This window comes from Silene latifolia, chromosome 10 (assembly GCF_048544455.1).
Source record: "Silene latifolia isolate original U9 population chromosome 10, ASM4854445v1, whole genome shotgun sequence".
In the NCBI taxonomy this organism is placed as follows: domain Eukaryota; kingdom Viridiplantae; phylum Streptophyta; class Magnoliopsida; order Caryophyllales; family Caryophyllaceae; genus Silene; species Silene latifolia.
The window spans coordinates 86730870-86743905 of record NC_133535.1 but is presented as its reverse complement, the minus strand read 5'-3'; positions in this window follow the sequence as shown (position 1 = coordinate 86743905).

The following is a 13036-nucleotide window of genomic DNA, read 5'->3' as shown; positions in this document are numbered from 1 at the left end:
TACCTCTTTCCACTCATCAAACCCCACTATATACTTTATTAATATTTAATTCTAATTATTCCTACCTCTCTCCAATAACCAAACCCCACCTATCTTCTTTATTAATATTTAATCATAATTATTCATACCTCTCTCCAATTACCAAACCTCACTCATATATTTATCAATATTATACTCCCACCCTTAATCTCCGTGCCCACTTCAAAGGGGAAAAAAAGGATGGATGGGAGGGAGTATTTCCTTCGTCCTTACCCAGTACCCACCATCCCATCCCAACTCCCTTCTCTCACGTTCTTCTCCACTTCAACAACCACCACCATCACCCGTCGCATCTTCCGGCCATCATGGCAACTGTTGGAATCTGACGATTTTACTATTGCTAGCTGCACCGACGAACCCAACCAACCGCCAGCTTTATTCGTCACTTTCGTCGGCGATGAAGACATCGACGGAGACCATTATGCAGCTCAAAACTTCCCGATAACCTCCTGGGATCAAATAATTTTTTGAAATCTTGCTTCGTTTTTGGTAGATCTAACATTTCAATCGAGTGAGAAAAAAAATTAATTAGCCTGTGGTTACGATGTGTGGTAGTGACACATGGGTTGCGTTGGCCGTCGTGGTGATGGGCTATCGATGACGAGGGGATTCGAATAGGGGAGAGGTCGCTGGTAGGAGGAAGTTCGCCTGTGAAGGTCGGTTATGTAGGGACGACGTCGTTTAGGGGTCGGTGTTGATATTGGTGGTGATGGTTAATGGGTGAGGTTAGTTGATGGTGTTACGTGGTGGATCAGGTGTTAGTCGTGGGTGAGGTTGGTCAGTGGTCAGTAGAGGAAAATTATCGGCAGTAGGTGACTAGTCATGTATGGTGATGGGTCATGGGTTCGATGGTGATGGCATGCGGATACATATAATAGTACTTCTAGATACACTTATATATTACTCTGGATACATGTATATATTACTCACGAAATAACCATGTCCTGTTGAGAAGGCATGACATCCGATAGGAGATTGAGGAGTGTTGCGCTGAGATTGCAGTTCGGAAGGATGACTGACAGGCTGCTGCATCTCCTGCACATTATGGTGATAAAGGATAAAATAGAGAGCAACATCGTCGATAGATAGAAAAGAGATTAATAGGGGGTCATCCTTAAAGCCTTACTGCTTATTTGCATGCATTTCATATACTATTTGTAAAAAATAGTCGTGTTTAACATTGTGGCATTGTCGGTCTGACATTTGCATTCAAGTAACATAGATGAAGTAGCAAGCCGGTAATTTCTAGCTTTTTAATGTCATATGAGCATACAATCAGCAAGTAGACACCACATTAGAAGTTGAGTGAAATTGAACGGCGCCAGTAAAGCCGAGTGTTAGAACTTAGAATGATATGTGAAAACTCATGTCAGTATCTTTCTGTATACTCCTTGATGGGTGTAAGTCGATATTGGTGTTTTAACTAATCATACAAGTTTTTAGACCCGAGTTAAACTAACTGGAGGTGAACTTAACTGAATTTATGTTGAGTCGAACTGCGTTTTTCAGATTGTACATTTCTATATTCAGAGCATCATTTTGGGACTAAGGCTTTGTCGGCGTGCTCTCTCTATTTTGCTATTGTCGCTTTTCCCTTAATACTGAAGTAGCGACATTCTAGCCATTGTTATTGCTGTTTACTGTTATCTCTGACTTGGAAAGTGGGAAGCTGATGTTCTCTCTAAAGGCTCAGTTAACAGTATGCTGCACTACAACTAATGCCTCTGATTTTTATTCTGGTGCAGTGGGCGCCGTAAGGACAGTTTTGATACTGATGAGACTCTAATCCAAGTCACGAGTACTAACGTAACCCCTTGATGACATTTCCCGCTTCTGGTGAAGTAATATCTTGAACGAGGTCTTGAGGGCTAGTTTACTGTAACTTTTTCCGAGTCCTGCCTTGGAAGATCGTTGGATGTGCAGAAGACTGGATCGGTATTCAACCAGTTCTGAGTCCTGACTACTTATTTGAACACAGATTCTCATCTGATGGCTTTAAAACATCTAATTTGGATCGGAAGGACGGAAACTATGTCTCAGGTGCGCGATTTTAAAAAATCGGATTGAATGCTACACATTATGGGCAGCAACAACAAGGGTATGGACTATTGGACTGTACAATGATTGCATTAAACTGTGTATTGAATCAACTTGAACTTTTACATTGTATCTATTTCTATGAAATTGAAAATGCCAGGGTGTTGTTTCTGACAAATGTAGCTGATTATCAAACTCCTCGGAATGTATCAAAACGTGTATCAAATTATATGGGATATTCTACATGGTACCCCTTAATTTTCGACTTTCTACATGGTACCCCTACACTTTTTAAAACATACATGGTACCCCTAATTATTGTCATTATCACTAAGTGTACCCCTAAACTTTATCTTCCGTCAATTAAACTCAGTTTTAGGCGTTAAGTGATTACTTGGACGCGTAACCAAGCTTGTCATTTATCATCGCATGACATAAGAACTCTATTAGACTCAATATCCATCATTGGACATGATAATTTGGTAAGGAATCAATAAAATTTCCGTCAAAATTTTTTTAGCCCATATATATATCAATAAATATTAGGATCGATATGGATATTAAGCCTAATAGAGTCCTTATGTCATGGGATAATAAATGACAAGTTTGGTTACGCGTCCAAGTCATTACCTAACGCCTAAAACTGAGTTTAATTGATGGAAAATAAAGTTTAGGGGTACATTTAGTGATAATGATAACAATTAGGGGTACCATGTATGTTTTAAAAAGTGTAGGGGTACCATGTAGAAAGTCGAAAAATTGAGGGGTATCATGTAGAATATCCCAAATTATATAGTACTGTTTGGTTCCTATTTCCTTCAAACAAATGTAGTAGCATTGAATACTTGGATTATGTTGAGATTATTTTTCCATCTTACGAATTGCACGCAATTTTAAGATCTATCTTATGGCTCTATATAGTGTATCTAGCAAGGCGTAGATATGTATCTAGTAAGAAAAATAGTGTATTTAGTAAGGTAAAGATGTGTATCTAAAAAGGTAAATGTGTGTATCTAGCTAGTTAGAGGTATGTATCTACCAACTTAGAGAAGTATATCTAGCCAGGCATAGATATGTATCTAGTAAGGAAAAGAGTGTATCTAACAAGGTAAAGGTGTGTATCTAGCTAGTTAGAGGTATGTATCTACCAACTTAAAGAAGTGTATCTAGCAAGGCATATATATGTATCTAGTAAGGAAAAGAGTGTATTTAACAAGGTAAAGATGTATCTAGCTAGCTAGAGGTATGTATCTAGAAGTATTGATATGTGTATCTAGCTATATTGATTTGTGTATCTAAGTAGTACTGAGAGAGGAATTTAATTTTGTTGTATCTCGGTGTACAAGAATGATGATGACGCTTCCATGAAGTATTAAAATTAGTTTGAAAGAAAGAAAGGGGATGAATGTATGGGCTTGGGAAACAGAAGAGATAAGACATATCAAATGAGTTATATTGGTGACAGAGATTGCAAACAAGAGTTTAGAGATTGTGTCATGTGCGTTATGACTTGGAAATTGAAACAATGGAGTTGAACTCGTATGCTTATCTGTGCCTTTGTTTGTCTAACCATTTTACCTAAACTAGCTACTTCTCTTAATAATCTTCATTTTGTGGCTTTCCAACACTGTCCCCTTCGAGACAAATATTGATGTATCTAATAGTATAGTTGAACTATGCGTATTATGTACTCCCTCCGTCTCAATCATTTCTTTTAATCTTTTTTAAACCTTGTCATGGGCATCCTAATCAAAGGTGAAAAACCTGAATAGATGGAGGGAGTAAGTACTACCAACACCTTTAGCTTATGTCCATAAGTCAGTTGTAATCTGTAATATAGATCAGTACTCTAGCATGGTTCACACAATCACACCTCGCAGTAGGTAAACAAAATTGGAATAGACGTCCAAGTTGATTGTTTCAATATCACAAGGAAACAAATTGATCAGTTGTTAAGAGAGTTGAAAGCAAAGGAATACATATCCAAAAAGTCAATATTCTCAATTTCAGTTGGATCAAACGATTTTCCTCAACAATTACTTGATGCCCGTCCTCTCAATTGGAGCTACGATTTCCGAAACCCCTGATTCTTTTATTGATGATATGATTAATCTCAGACATCAACTAACTGTATGTTACTGATTCACTACTCAGATACACATGTTACTCCCTCAAAATACACATGGTATTATTATTAGATACACAAATCGATTTGTGTATCCAGTAATACTACAATGTGTACCCGGAATGGTATTTTGTGTATCCACTGCACCACCATGATCCAACAAGCCCACCACCTCCACCATAACCCACCACCACACAGCTACCACCAACCTAGTCCACCAGACCAACACCAACACCACTTCCACGATCACAAACTAAAACCAGACAACGCAACCAACCCAACACCGTTGACAGCTCGGCCACCCTACTATTCTGGCGACGGCGCTGACTACTCCTAAGAACACAGGGGCATCCTAATTTAATCTTTCTCAAAATAAATCCTACCCTACACCACCATTAGCCATTAAAACCAGGACCACAAATCATATCATATCGACGACATGCGTCCTGTCACCCAACCATCGCACGATGACACCAAAAATACGGCGGATACTCTACCATCTTTCATACACAATATCACATTTAATCCGACCACACAATAAAATTTGAATTCCAGATGTACAAATACCGAGATATGATTTCAAAAGACTAACTACGTCAAAGACGTTATCGAGAAAATTTAAGCTAGAAAAATGACCTCCGTCGACGTTGTCGTCTCGTCGCCGGAGACATTTGAGTTGTAGATGACTGGAGAAGGCTTCAAAAGAGTTAGAAAGGGGAAAATAAATAGCAGGTTGCCGGTAGAAGAGATGAACGCCAGGCAAGGAGCGATCGACGACGGTGGTTGTCGGCCATCGTCGCCGGCATCAGCTGGTCGGGAGGTTAGAGGAATTGGAGGGAGAGTAGTGTTGAAATGTTGGGTTACAGACTTATGGAAGTGGGAATATAGGTTAGAATTAGAGGTTTAATATCAGCCGTAGATATTTCTTTATTCTAATCTAACAGCTTCTATTTGGTTCGTAAGTTCGCGCCGAACATTTGGTTCGTACAGGATCCTATTTCTATATATATATATATATGTATATATATATATATGTATATATATATATATGTATATATATATATATGTATATATATATATATGTATATATATATATATATATATATATATATATATATATAATTTTAAGATGAAAATTTCAAATGAGTCCACCTAAAATGGTGAGTCCAATAAGTCCTAATCCTAGCCATTGATCTTCTAAGATTAATGGTTGAGATTTTATAATTTTAAGATGAAAATTTTATTGTTTTATAAATGAAACTTTAATTTATAGGTGTAACTTCAATTCTTTAAAATTATAACTTTAATATTTAAGGTCATTTTATAAATAAAAATTTTAATTTATGTTATAAAATTTTATTTTAAATATATGAAATTGATTTTTGATTGTAATTTTAGTGTTTTACGAATGAAACTTTAATGCTAAAATTTGAACTTTAATTTTTTTAGACAATTTATAATATAAAAAATTGAATTTATTTAATTTTACTCATTTAAAAATGTAACTTTAATGTTTTACGAGTAAAAATTTAACGCTAAAAATTAAAACTTTAATTTTTTTAGACAATTTCTAATATAAAAATTTCAATTTATTTAATATTACCGATTTATAAATGTAAAATTAATGTTTTACGAGTGAAACTTTAATGCTAAAAATTGAAACTTTAATTTTTTAAAATAATTTCTTATATAAAAATTTAAAATATTAAATTTTACTGATTTATAAATGTAAGTTTAATGCTTTACGAGTGAAACTTTAATGCTAAAAATTGAAACTTTAATTTTTTTAGACAATTTCTAATATAAAAATTTGAATTTATTTTATTTTACTAATTTATAAATTTTATGTAAATATTGTAATTTTATGTGTAGCTTTAATGTTTTACGATTGTAACTTTAGTCATAATTTTTGAAACTTTTTTTTTAGGATTGTAACTTTATACTAATTTGAATTTATTTATATGTAATTTAAGTCCTTGGCGAGAATAATTAGTCCATATCATTGCGTAACTTTTGTTCATGTAGGTTGTAACTTTAATCCATGCCACTAAAACTTTATATTAATCCTCCTCCAACCACCCGACCTATGACCACGACACCACCACCGCCTCTGACCACCAGCCACCACAATCACACACCACCAATTTGAAAAAAATAAAAATAATAAAAAAAAAGGCAGCAGCCACATGAAATCACCACCACCATTGTAGATCTGAAAAAAAAAAGATATAAGAAGGGAGAGAGGCCACCACCGTAACCACCACTAGCACCCAACCAACCACGATCGAGACCCTTCCTGACCTACCACCAACACCCACAACCACCCCACGACATAGATCTACAAGATGGATTAAAAAAAAAAAAAAAAAAGCAGCGGCCTTTACCACGTCCCACCACCAACACAATTGAAACAAAAAATGACAAAGGGCGGCGAAAACCATCACAACCACAAAACTCACCACCCATGACCACGACCCCACCACCACCGCGCACCACCAAATTGAAAAAAAAAAGCAGCAGCAGCCCTGCGACATCACCGTTCACCACCACCACCTAACAAATCTGAGGGAAAAAAAGGAGAAACGAGGAGGCGGCAGCCTGACCAACCACCCCCACAAGCCCCACACCAACAACACCAACAACAACAGCCACTCCATTTCTCATATTTAAAAAAAAAAAAAAAGGAGAGGCGGCAGAAGAGAAGTGGTGTCGGGTGGAGTCCGAGAGGCAGAAAAGGAGAGAGGTGAGGCGGCGGGAGGAGAGGCTGAGGGCGGTGGTGGCGGGAGGAGAGGCTGACGGCGGTGGTGCAATTTTAGGGGTGTAGAGAGAGATAGAGAGTGTTTAGAGAGAAGAAATGAAGGGAGGAAATGAAATGGGAGGTAGTGTGTGATTAGGGTTTATTTGTTTTTATATGTCATCTTTTTTTTTTTTTTTTTTTTAATTTCAGCCCTTCATTTTTTTTGATCCAAAGGTCTAGAATGGGACTCATGGACTCATCTAATCTAAGGGGACTCACTTGAACCTAATTACATATATATATATATATATATATATATATATATATATATATATATATTAGCCTCTTCATTTGCTAGTTTATCCATCTCATTTCCCTAACTTGATTTTTGTTGTACATTTTGTAATACGAAGTAATTGTTGTATTCATGTTGTGGACCTTTTTTAGATCCATTTTTCATTGGTATTTGATATTTCTCTACGTAAATTAAACTTCATTTTCTTTGTATCATTGTGATTGGCCAGGTTTCAACTTTCAACAAGACGATCGAATTGGAAGGGTTTGTTGTAATTTGTAAGTCACTACTTCAATCCTTTTTCACTTATATTATTAATTTCATATTATTAATTTTTTAAAATGGGTGAATTCATTTTCTTTTTAATGTACATATCTTTCATTTACGCAAATTAGCATCATAGCATATATGAAATTAATTTATTTTAATTTGCACATTGATAATGAATTCTATAATTGATTAAGTTTCATTGATAAATATGGGATGAGGCAGGTGAAGGATGACATCAGTGATGATTAGCAACGGTTTGGGAGGAAAATTGTAGAAAAAGAGAGGTAAAAAAATGAAGGAGCATTCTGAAAGGGGAGCTTAGAAAGGCGTGAGATGGTGGTGGTCTTAAGCACTAAAGTATATCTTTGAAAGAGGGCAAATCCGTTATTAAGTTGTACAAATATCACTTTTTTATCTTTAGATAGTACTATGAAGTATTAAACTTACAATTCAAACTCCTAACATTTATTAAAAAATTAAAAAAATTATTTATCTTTAACAGGAAAGATAATCAAATAAGAGGCCTAAAGTGATTCCGTGCATGACACGGGTGTCAAAACTAGTTACTATATTATTAAGAAGGTAAGGAATTTGCGAGATAATCTAATTAAGTAAAAATTTCAGTATATATGTATTTAGCGTATATAGTTTCCAATTAGTGGAGCCAATTAACTCTAGTTATATTTAGAAAAGATTTGGCTAGAGTATATTTAGAAAATAAGAATTCGTTAGAATATAACATTGAGTGCAATTTTTCATTATTCTTTAACATACATGGGCGGAAATTTTGAGCGGGAATTTTTTAGAAGTGTTAATCTATATTCTATATATCTATCTATATTATTAAAGGAAGCTTTTTTCGAGCCATATTAGAGTCTCTAACTTCCACGAACTACCTAATGCATTAAAATAAATTATTAAATATAGAAAATTCAATAAAAAAAAAAAATATTAGATAGACTATCAGTACATAAGAAATTGAGTACTACTACAATCCTATCAATAAAAAGACATTAGATAGACTATCACCATAGAAGAAATTGAGTACTACTACAATCCTATGATGAACCTATAAGAAATTGAATACTGCTTTCAATAGATATCTACTCAATTTGAAGATCAAATAAACTTTTAATATATATTATTAATATTAATTATTAAAAACAAGATGTTATACATCTATAGAAAGTGAACATTTAAGGGATAAAATTTGTTATTAATATTGTATGAATTTGAGTTGTTCACATATTAGAATTTTATGAAGATAACAACACTAAACCAACATGAATACATGATTATTGATCATATATATATATATATATATATATATATATATATATATATATATATATGATTTATTGTCTCTAAATTTCGTAAACCGTGCATTCTTATTCTTTACATAGCGTCGTCGTTCGTTTTCTTCCACTGCAAATTTTTTGAGCTTTATAATTTTCTAACAATTGTTTTTACGTATTTTATTTTGTAGGTGCATTGCACAATTGACAAGCATGGTTCCAAGAAAATTGCAAATGGTTGAACTCAAGTTGATCAACTATGAATTCCTCCGGACTCACTGCCTCCTGTAAATTTTTGTATTCACGTTTCTATTTGTTCATCTAGATTAGATCGTCTTCCCCATTATAGATTTTTTCTACTGTTTATTTAATCGGATTGTTCTGCATGGGTGTTGATTTCATCAACTTTAAGATTATATTGTGCATCTATGCCTATTCACAATATGTCAATATGTATTTATTGGTTGAAGTGTGAATTATACTAATTACTAACCAATTTCTCCTTATTATGGCAGTATGACTTACGTACAAAGTCTTCATTGATGAATAGATGTTTGGGCCAAGCATGTAATATGATGATATGTGAAAATATCTAAGGGAAATTATTGATGAAGGTAATCTGCCATGTTTGATTAGATGACTTAATAATGTCTTAATGAATGGTGATTGAGGGTTGTAACCATTACGCCTGGTTCCGAAAATCGTTGATGGATGAAGCCATTTATCAAATAGTACTCTGGTTGGGTCGGGAAGGTGAAGGTAACCATATAATAATTTAAAAAGTGGTAATTATTGAACCGACCCGAAAAGAAAACGCGAATCAGACAAAATGTTAGCGGGTTAAGTTTAACACGTCGTATCTCCTTAAGTATTGGGTTAACAAGAACAAAACACAACATTTATTTGAGTCGGGTTAGGGATGAGATCTTTCGACAAAAACTCGACACGAATAATGGGTCGGGTTAGGGACTTAGGGCTGAGACAATTGAACTTTTTATGTAAACCGGTTGGATTCAGATTGAGAGGATAATGAATCATTTAAAATTAACGTGAACACGAATCTGGTACAATAATACAACCTAGTAACCATCTATACTTTAAAATATCAGACACTCAATATTGTTAATGGCAGCATGTCAATGGAGAAATTAATCATAATCAAGGATAATTAAAGGGGCGAATCGGGAGATCATAGAAATTAGGTAAAAGGAAATTTTACTCTAACTGCTATATACTAAATGACCCACCATCTATATTGCAAATAGTTTGTTTTACCGTCTAAGTTAATGGAATTGGATTAGGAGTTCCTTAACTGTAAAGTTTGAATGTTTACGTCCTCACCTGTAAAGAAATGCATAGTATAGGTCTTTATATATTACCCTTTACTTGAGTTTGGTCGATGCACAAATTCTAGTTTTGTCTTGTTTACCCATGTGGGTAGTATTTGACCCGTCGCAACTCGCAAGCTTGTGACGAATATATCCGTCACAAGGGAGACTTGTTGTGGTCGATGAAGTAAGACACTAAGTCATATACGGAGTACAATACAATATGGATCTTTCATTTGACGAGTGTCCGTCATTGGATTATTAACAAAAAAAATACTAATACGGAGTACTAAACTAAATTAAAGTTACAACCATCCATAGTAAATCATGTTTGTTAACTTTAATCTAAATAAACAAAAGTTTACGATTAATTTCATTATATTTACATGTTTTTTATTTTATGGTTCAATTAGGCTTCTCTATCTATATAGACAACACTTTACTAATTTAAACCAATTATTTAAAAAATTAAACATGTGTAATTGTAGTTTGTAAAAGTATAAATGTAATCTACCATGCAATTTTGGGGTTCTTCTTCTTCTTTTTTTTTGGAAACTTGGCTGTTTATTCTAGAATAGGTTTCTTAAACCAAAAAAAAAAAAAAAAAAATAAATAAATAAAGAAGTATATATAGATAACTTGATGAAGTTTAGCCAAGAAGAATATGATTAAATTTAGTACTGATATCCACGTGTGTTGAGAAACAATGATGTACTCCCTCCGTCCCAGTTAATAGTTTCTGTCCCAATAAAATAAAGCAAATGTAAATTATTCACTGGGATAAAGGCAGTATAAACTTAATTAATCGTGTTAGTGTTTTATAGGTAACGAAACGTCTAAACGAACTTAATTATTTTCCTCATTATTGTCAGCTTTGAAACTATATAATTCAATATTAGTCATATACTGCTTCAAGCTATGAACAAGTAAAAAAATTTAGATACAAGTATGAAATAAAACGTAAGTTTCAAACAAAAAAATACAAAGGCATAATTAATATTTTCTTAACCTAATCAACCAGAATAACATATAATATAGACAAAATAAGTTATATATTAGATCGTTTTTATTTTTGACATTTCGAGCGGTTACAGAGAATTCAACAAACGCAACCCTTTTTCGAGTGTTCGCATTAAATGTTGAATTTCAAACTATATTTGAGGGTCCAACTTTTTACAAACACCTAATGTACTTTTAATATCGTTTTGGAATAATAAAAAGTAATTTTTGTAACCAGATTGGAGTTTGTGCATTTAAATTAAACACATTATATATTAATTATTCATAGATAAACTAAGCCAGCTTCTTATGTTCTTTGTACGAAGTATTAATTTGCTTCTCGAGTATTATAGCTATTCTATCCCAACGTAATGATTATTATTCCCTTCGTTACAATTGATAGTTGTCTTTATTTGAAATTTTTCACATATAAAAGTCAATATAACTATTAACTGGGATGGAGGGAGAGAAGAAGAGAGTACTCAATTAGTTCGATGACAATTAGGTTGTGAATAAGTTAAGTATAAATGTCGTCTGATACTTCGTACGATTGCTTTTGGTTTTGAAGGATAAGAAGTGTATTATTTGGTATTTAAAGAAGCAGACTTAAAATCAGTCAATACAATGTCAGTTAAAAATCAGTTCCACCAAAAACACGTATGCGCCATGATAGGCAAACAGATTATACCTCTGAATTTATGGTAGAATCGGAAATTTAACTGAACTTATGTATATTTTTTATGGGCGTTTTTATATTTTTGAATTACAAAGTATTTGTTTGAAGTCAAAACCCAAATTTTACTAAACTTATATCTATAGTTTTTTAGTTATATTGTAATTTTTAGGAGCCCAATCACTACTACAGATACAGGCTATAACAACGGGTAAAAACCGTTGTAAAAACAAAAAGCGGACGTTGTTAAAGCGGCCGTTGTAAAAGGTATTTACAACGGTTAGGTTATTTACTAAAACCGTTGTCGAAAGTATTCACCACGGTTAAAAGCCGTTATTGTTGCGAGTAAGCCGTTGTGGAAAGTGTTTCAAAAATTTGGTGGGAATAATATAACAACGGTTATCATATAAATAACCGTTGTTGTATCTTTCCCACCAAAATTGTGAAGACTTTTAACAATGGGTATACGCTAAATAACCGTTGTTGAAAGAGGTAGTAACAACGGTTCTTCGTTTAAAACCTGTTGTTGAATATTATGCGCGGGTATTTGTGAAAGGTATTTACAACGGTTCTTATTTTAAAACATGTTGTTGAATATTTTGGCGGGTATTTGTGAAAGGTATTTACAACGGTTTTTGTTTTAGTAACCGTTTTTATTTTTAACTCCTAATTTTTATAAAAATTAAATTTGTTTCATGCCATTCAAAAACCTGCATATATCAGCAACACCATATATCAGCACCAACATAAATCACAGCTGGGTACATCAGAACTCAATAGATTCAATTCAACCACAACAGCAGCATCATATATACTTACAAGGAGTTAACTTTACATGAACTAAGATCATTCCCTAACTTCAACAAAAAATTTACTAAGCTGATCTAAGCTCTGAGTATCATGCATTTAGCCTTCAGCATTGCTATATTCTAAGACGTATTTGCCCAACATGTCCCTTACCTCGTCTATATGTTGCCATTTGTACTGCTGAAGTTCTTGTGGCGCGCTGATTACATACTGCGGAAAAAACAAAGACAAGACATTAATGTAACAACATACATCATTCAGCATAGCAACATCAAGGTATAGCAGCAAGCAAGACAACATCAGCTCTAATTTTAAAAAAGTAATAAACACATTATTAAATTAGTAACCTTTTCTGGAATAAGGATATATCTTCGCATAATAATCTCCAACATGAACCGACAAACGTAGTATCCACATTGTATGCTATCCGA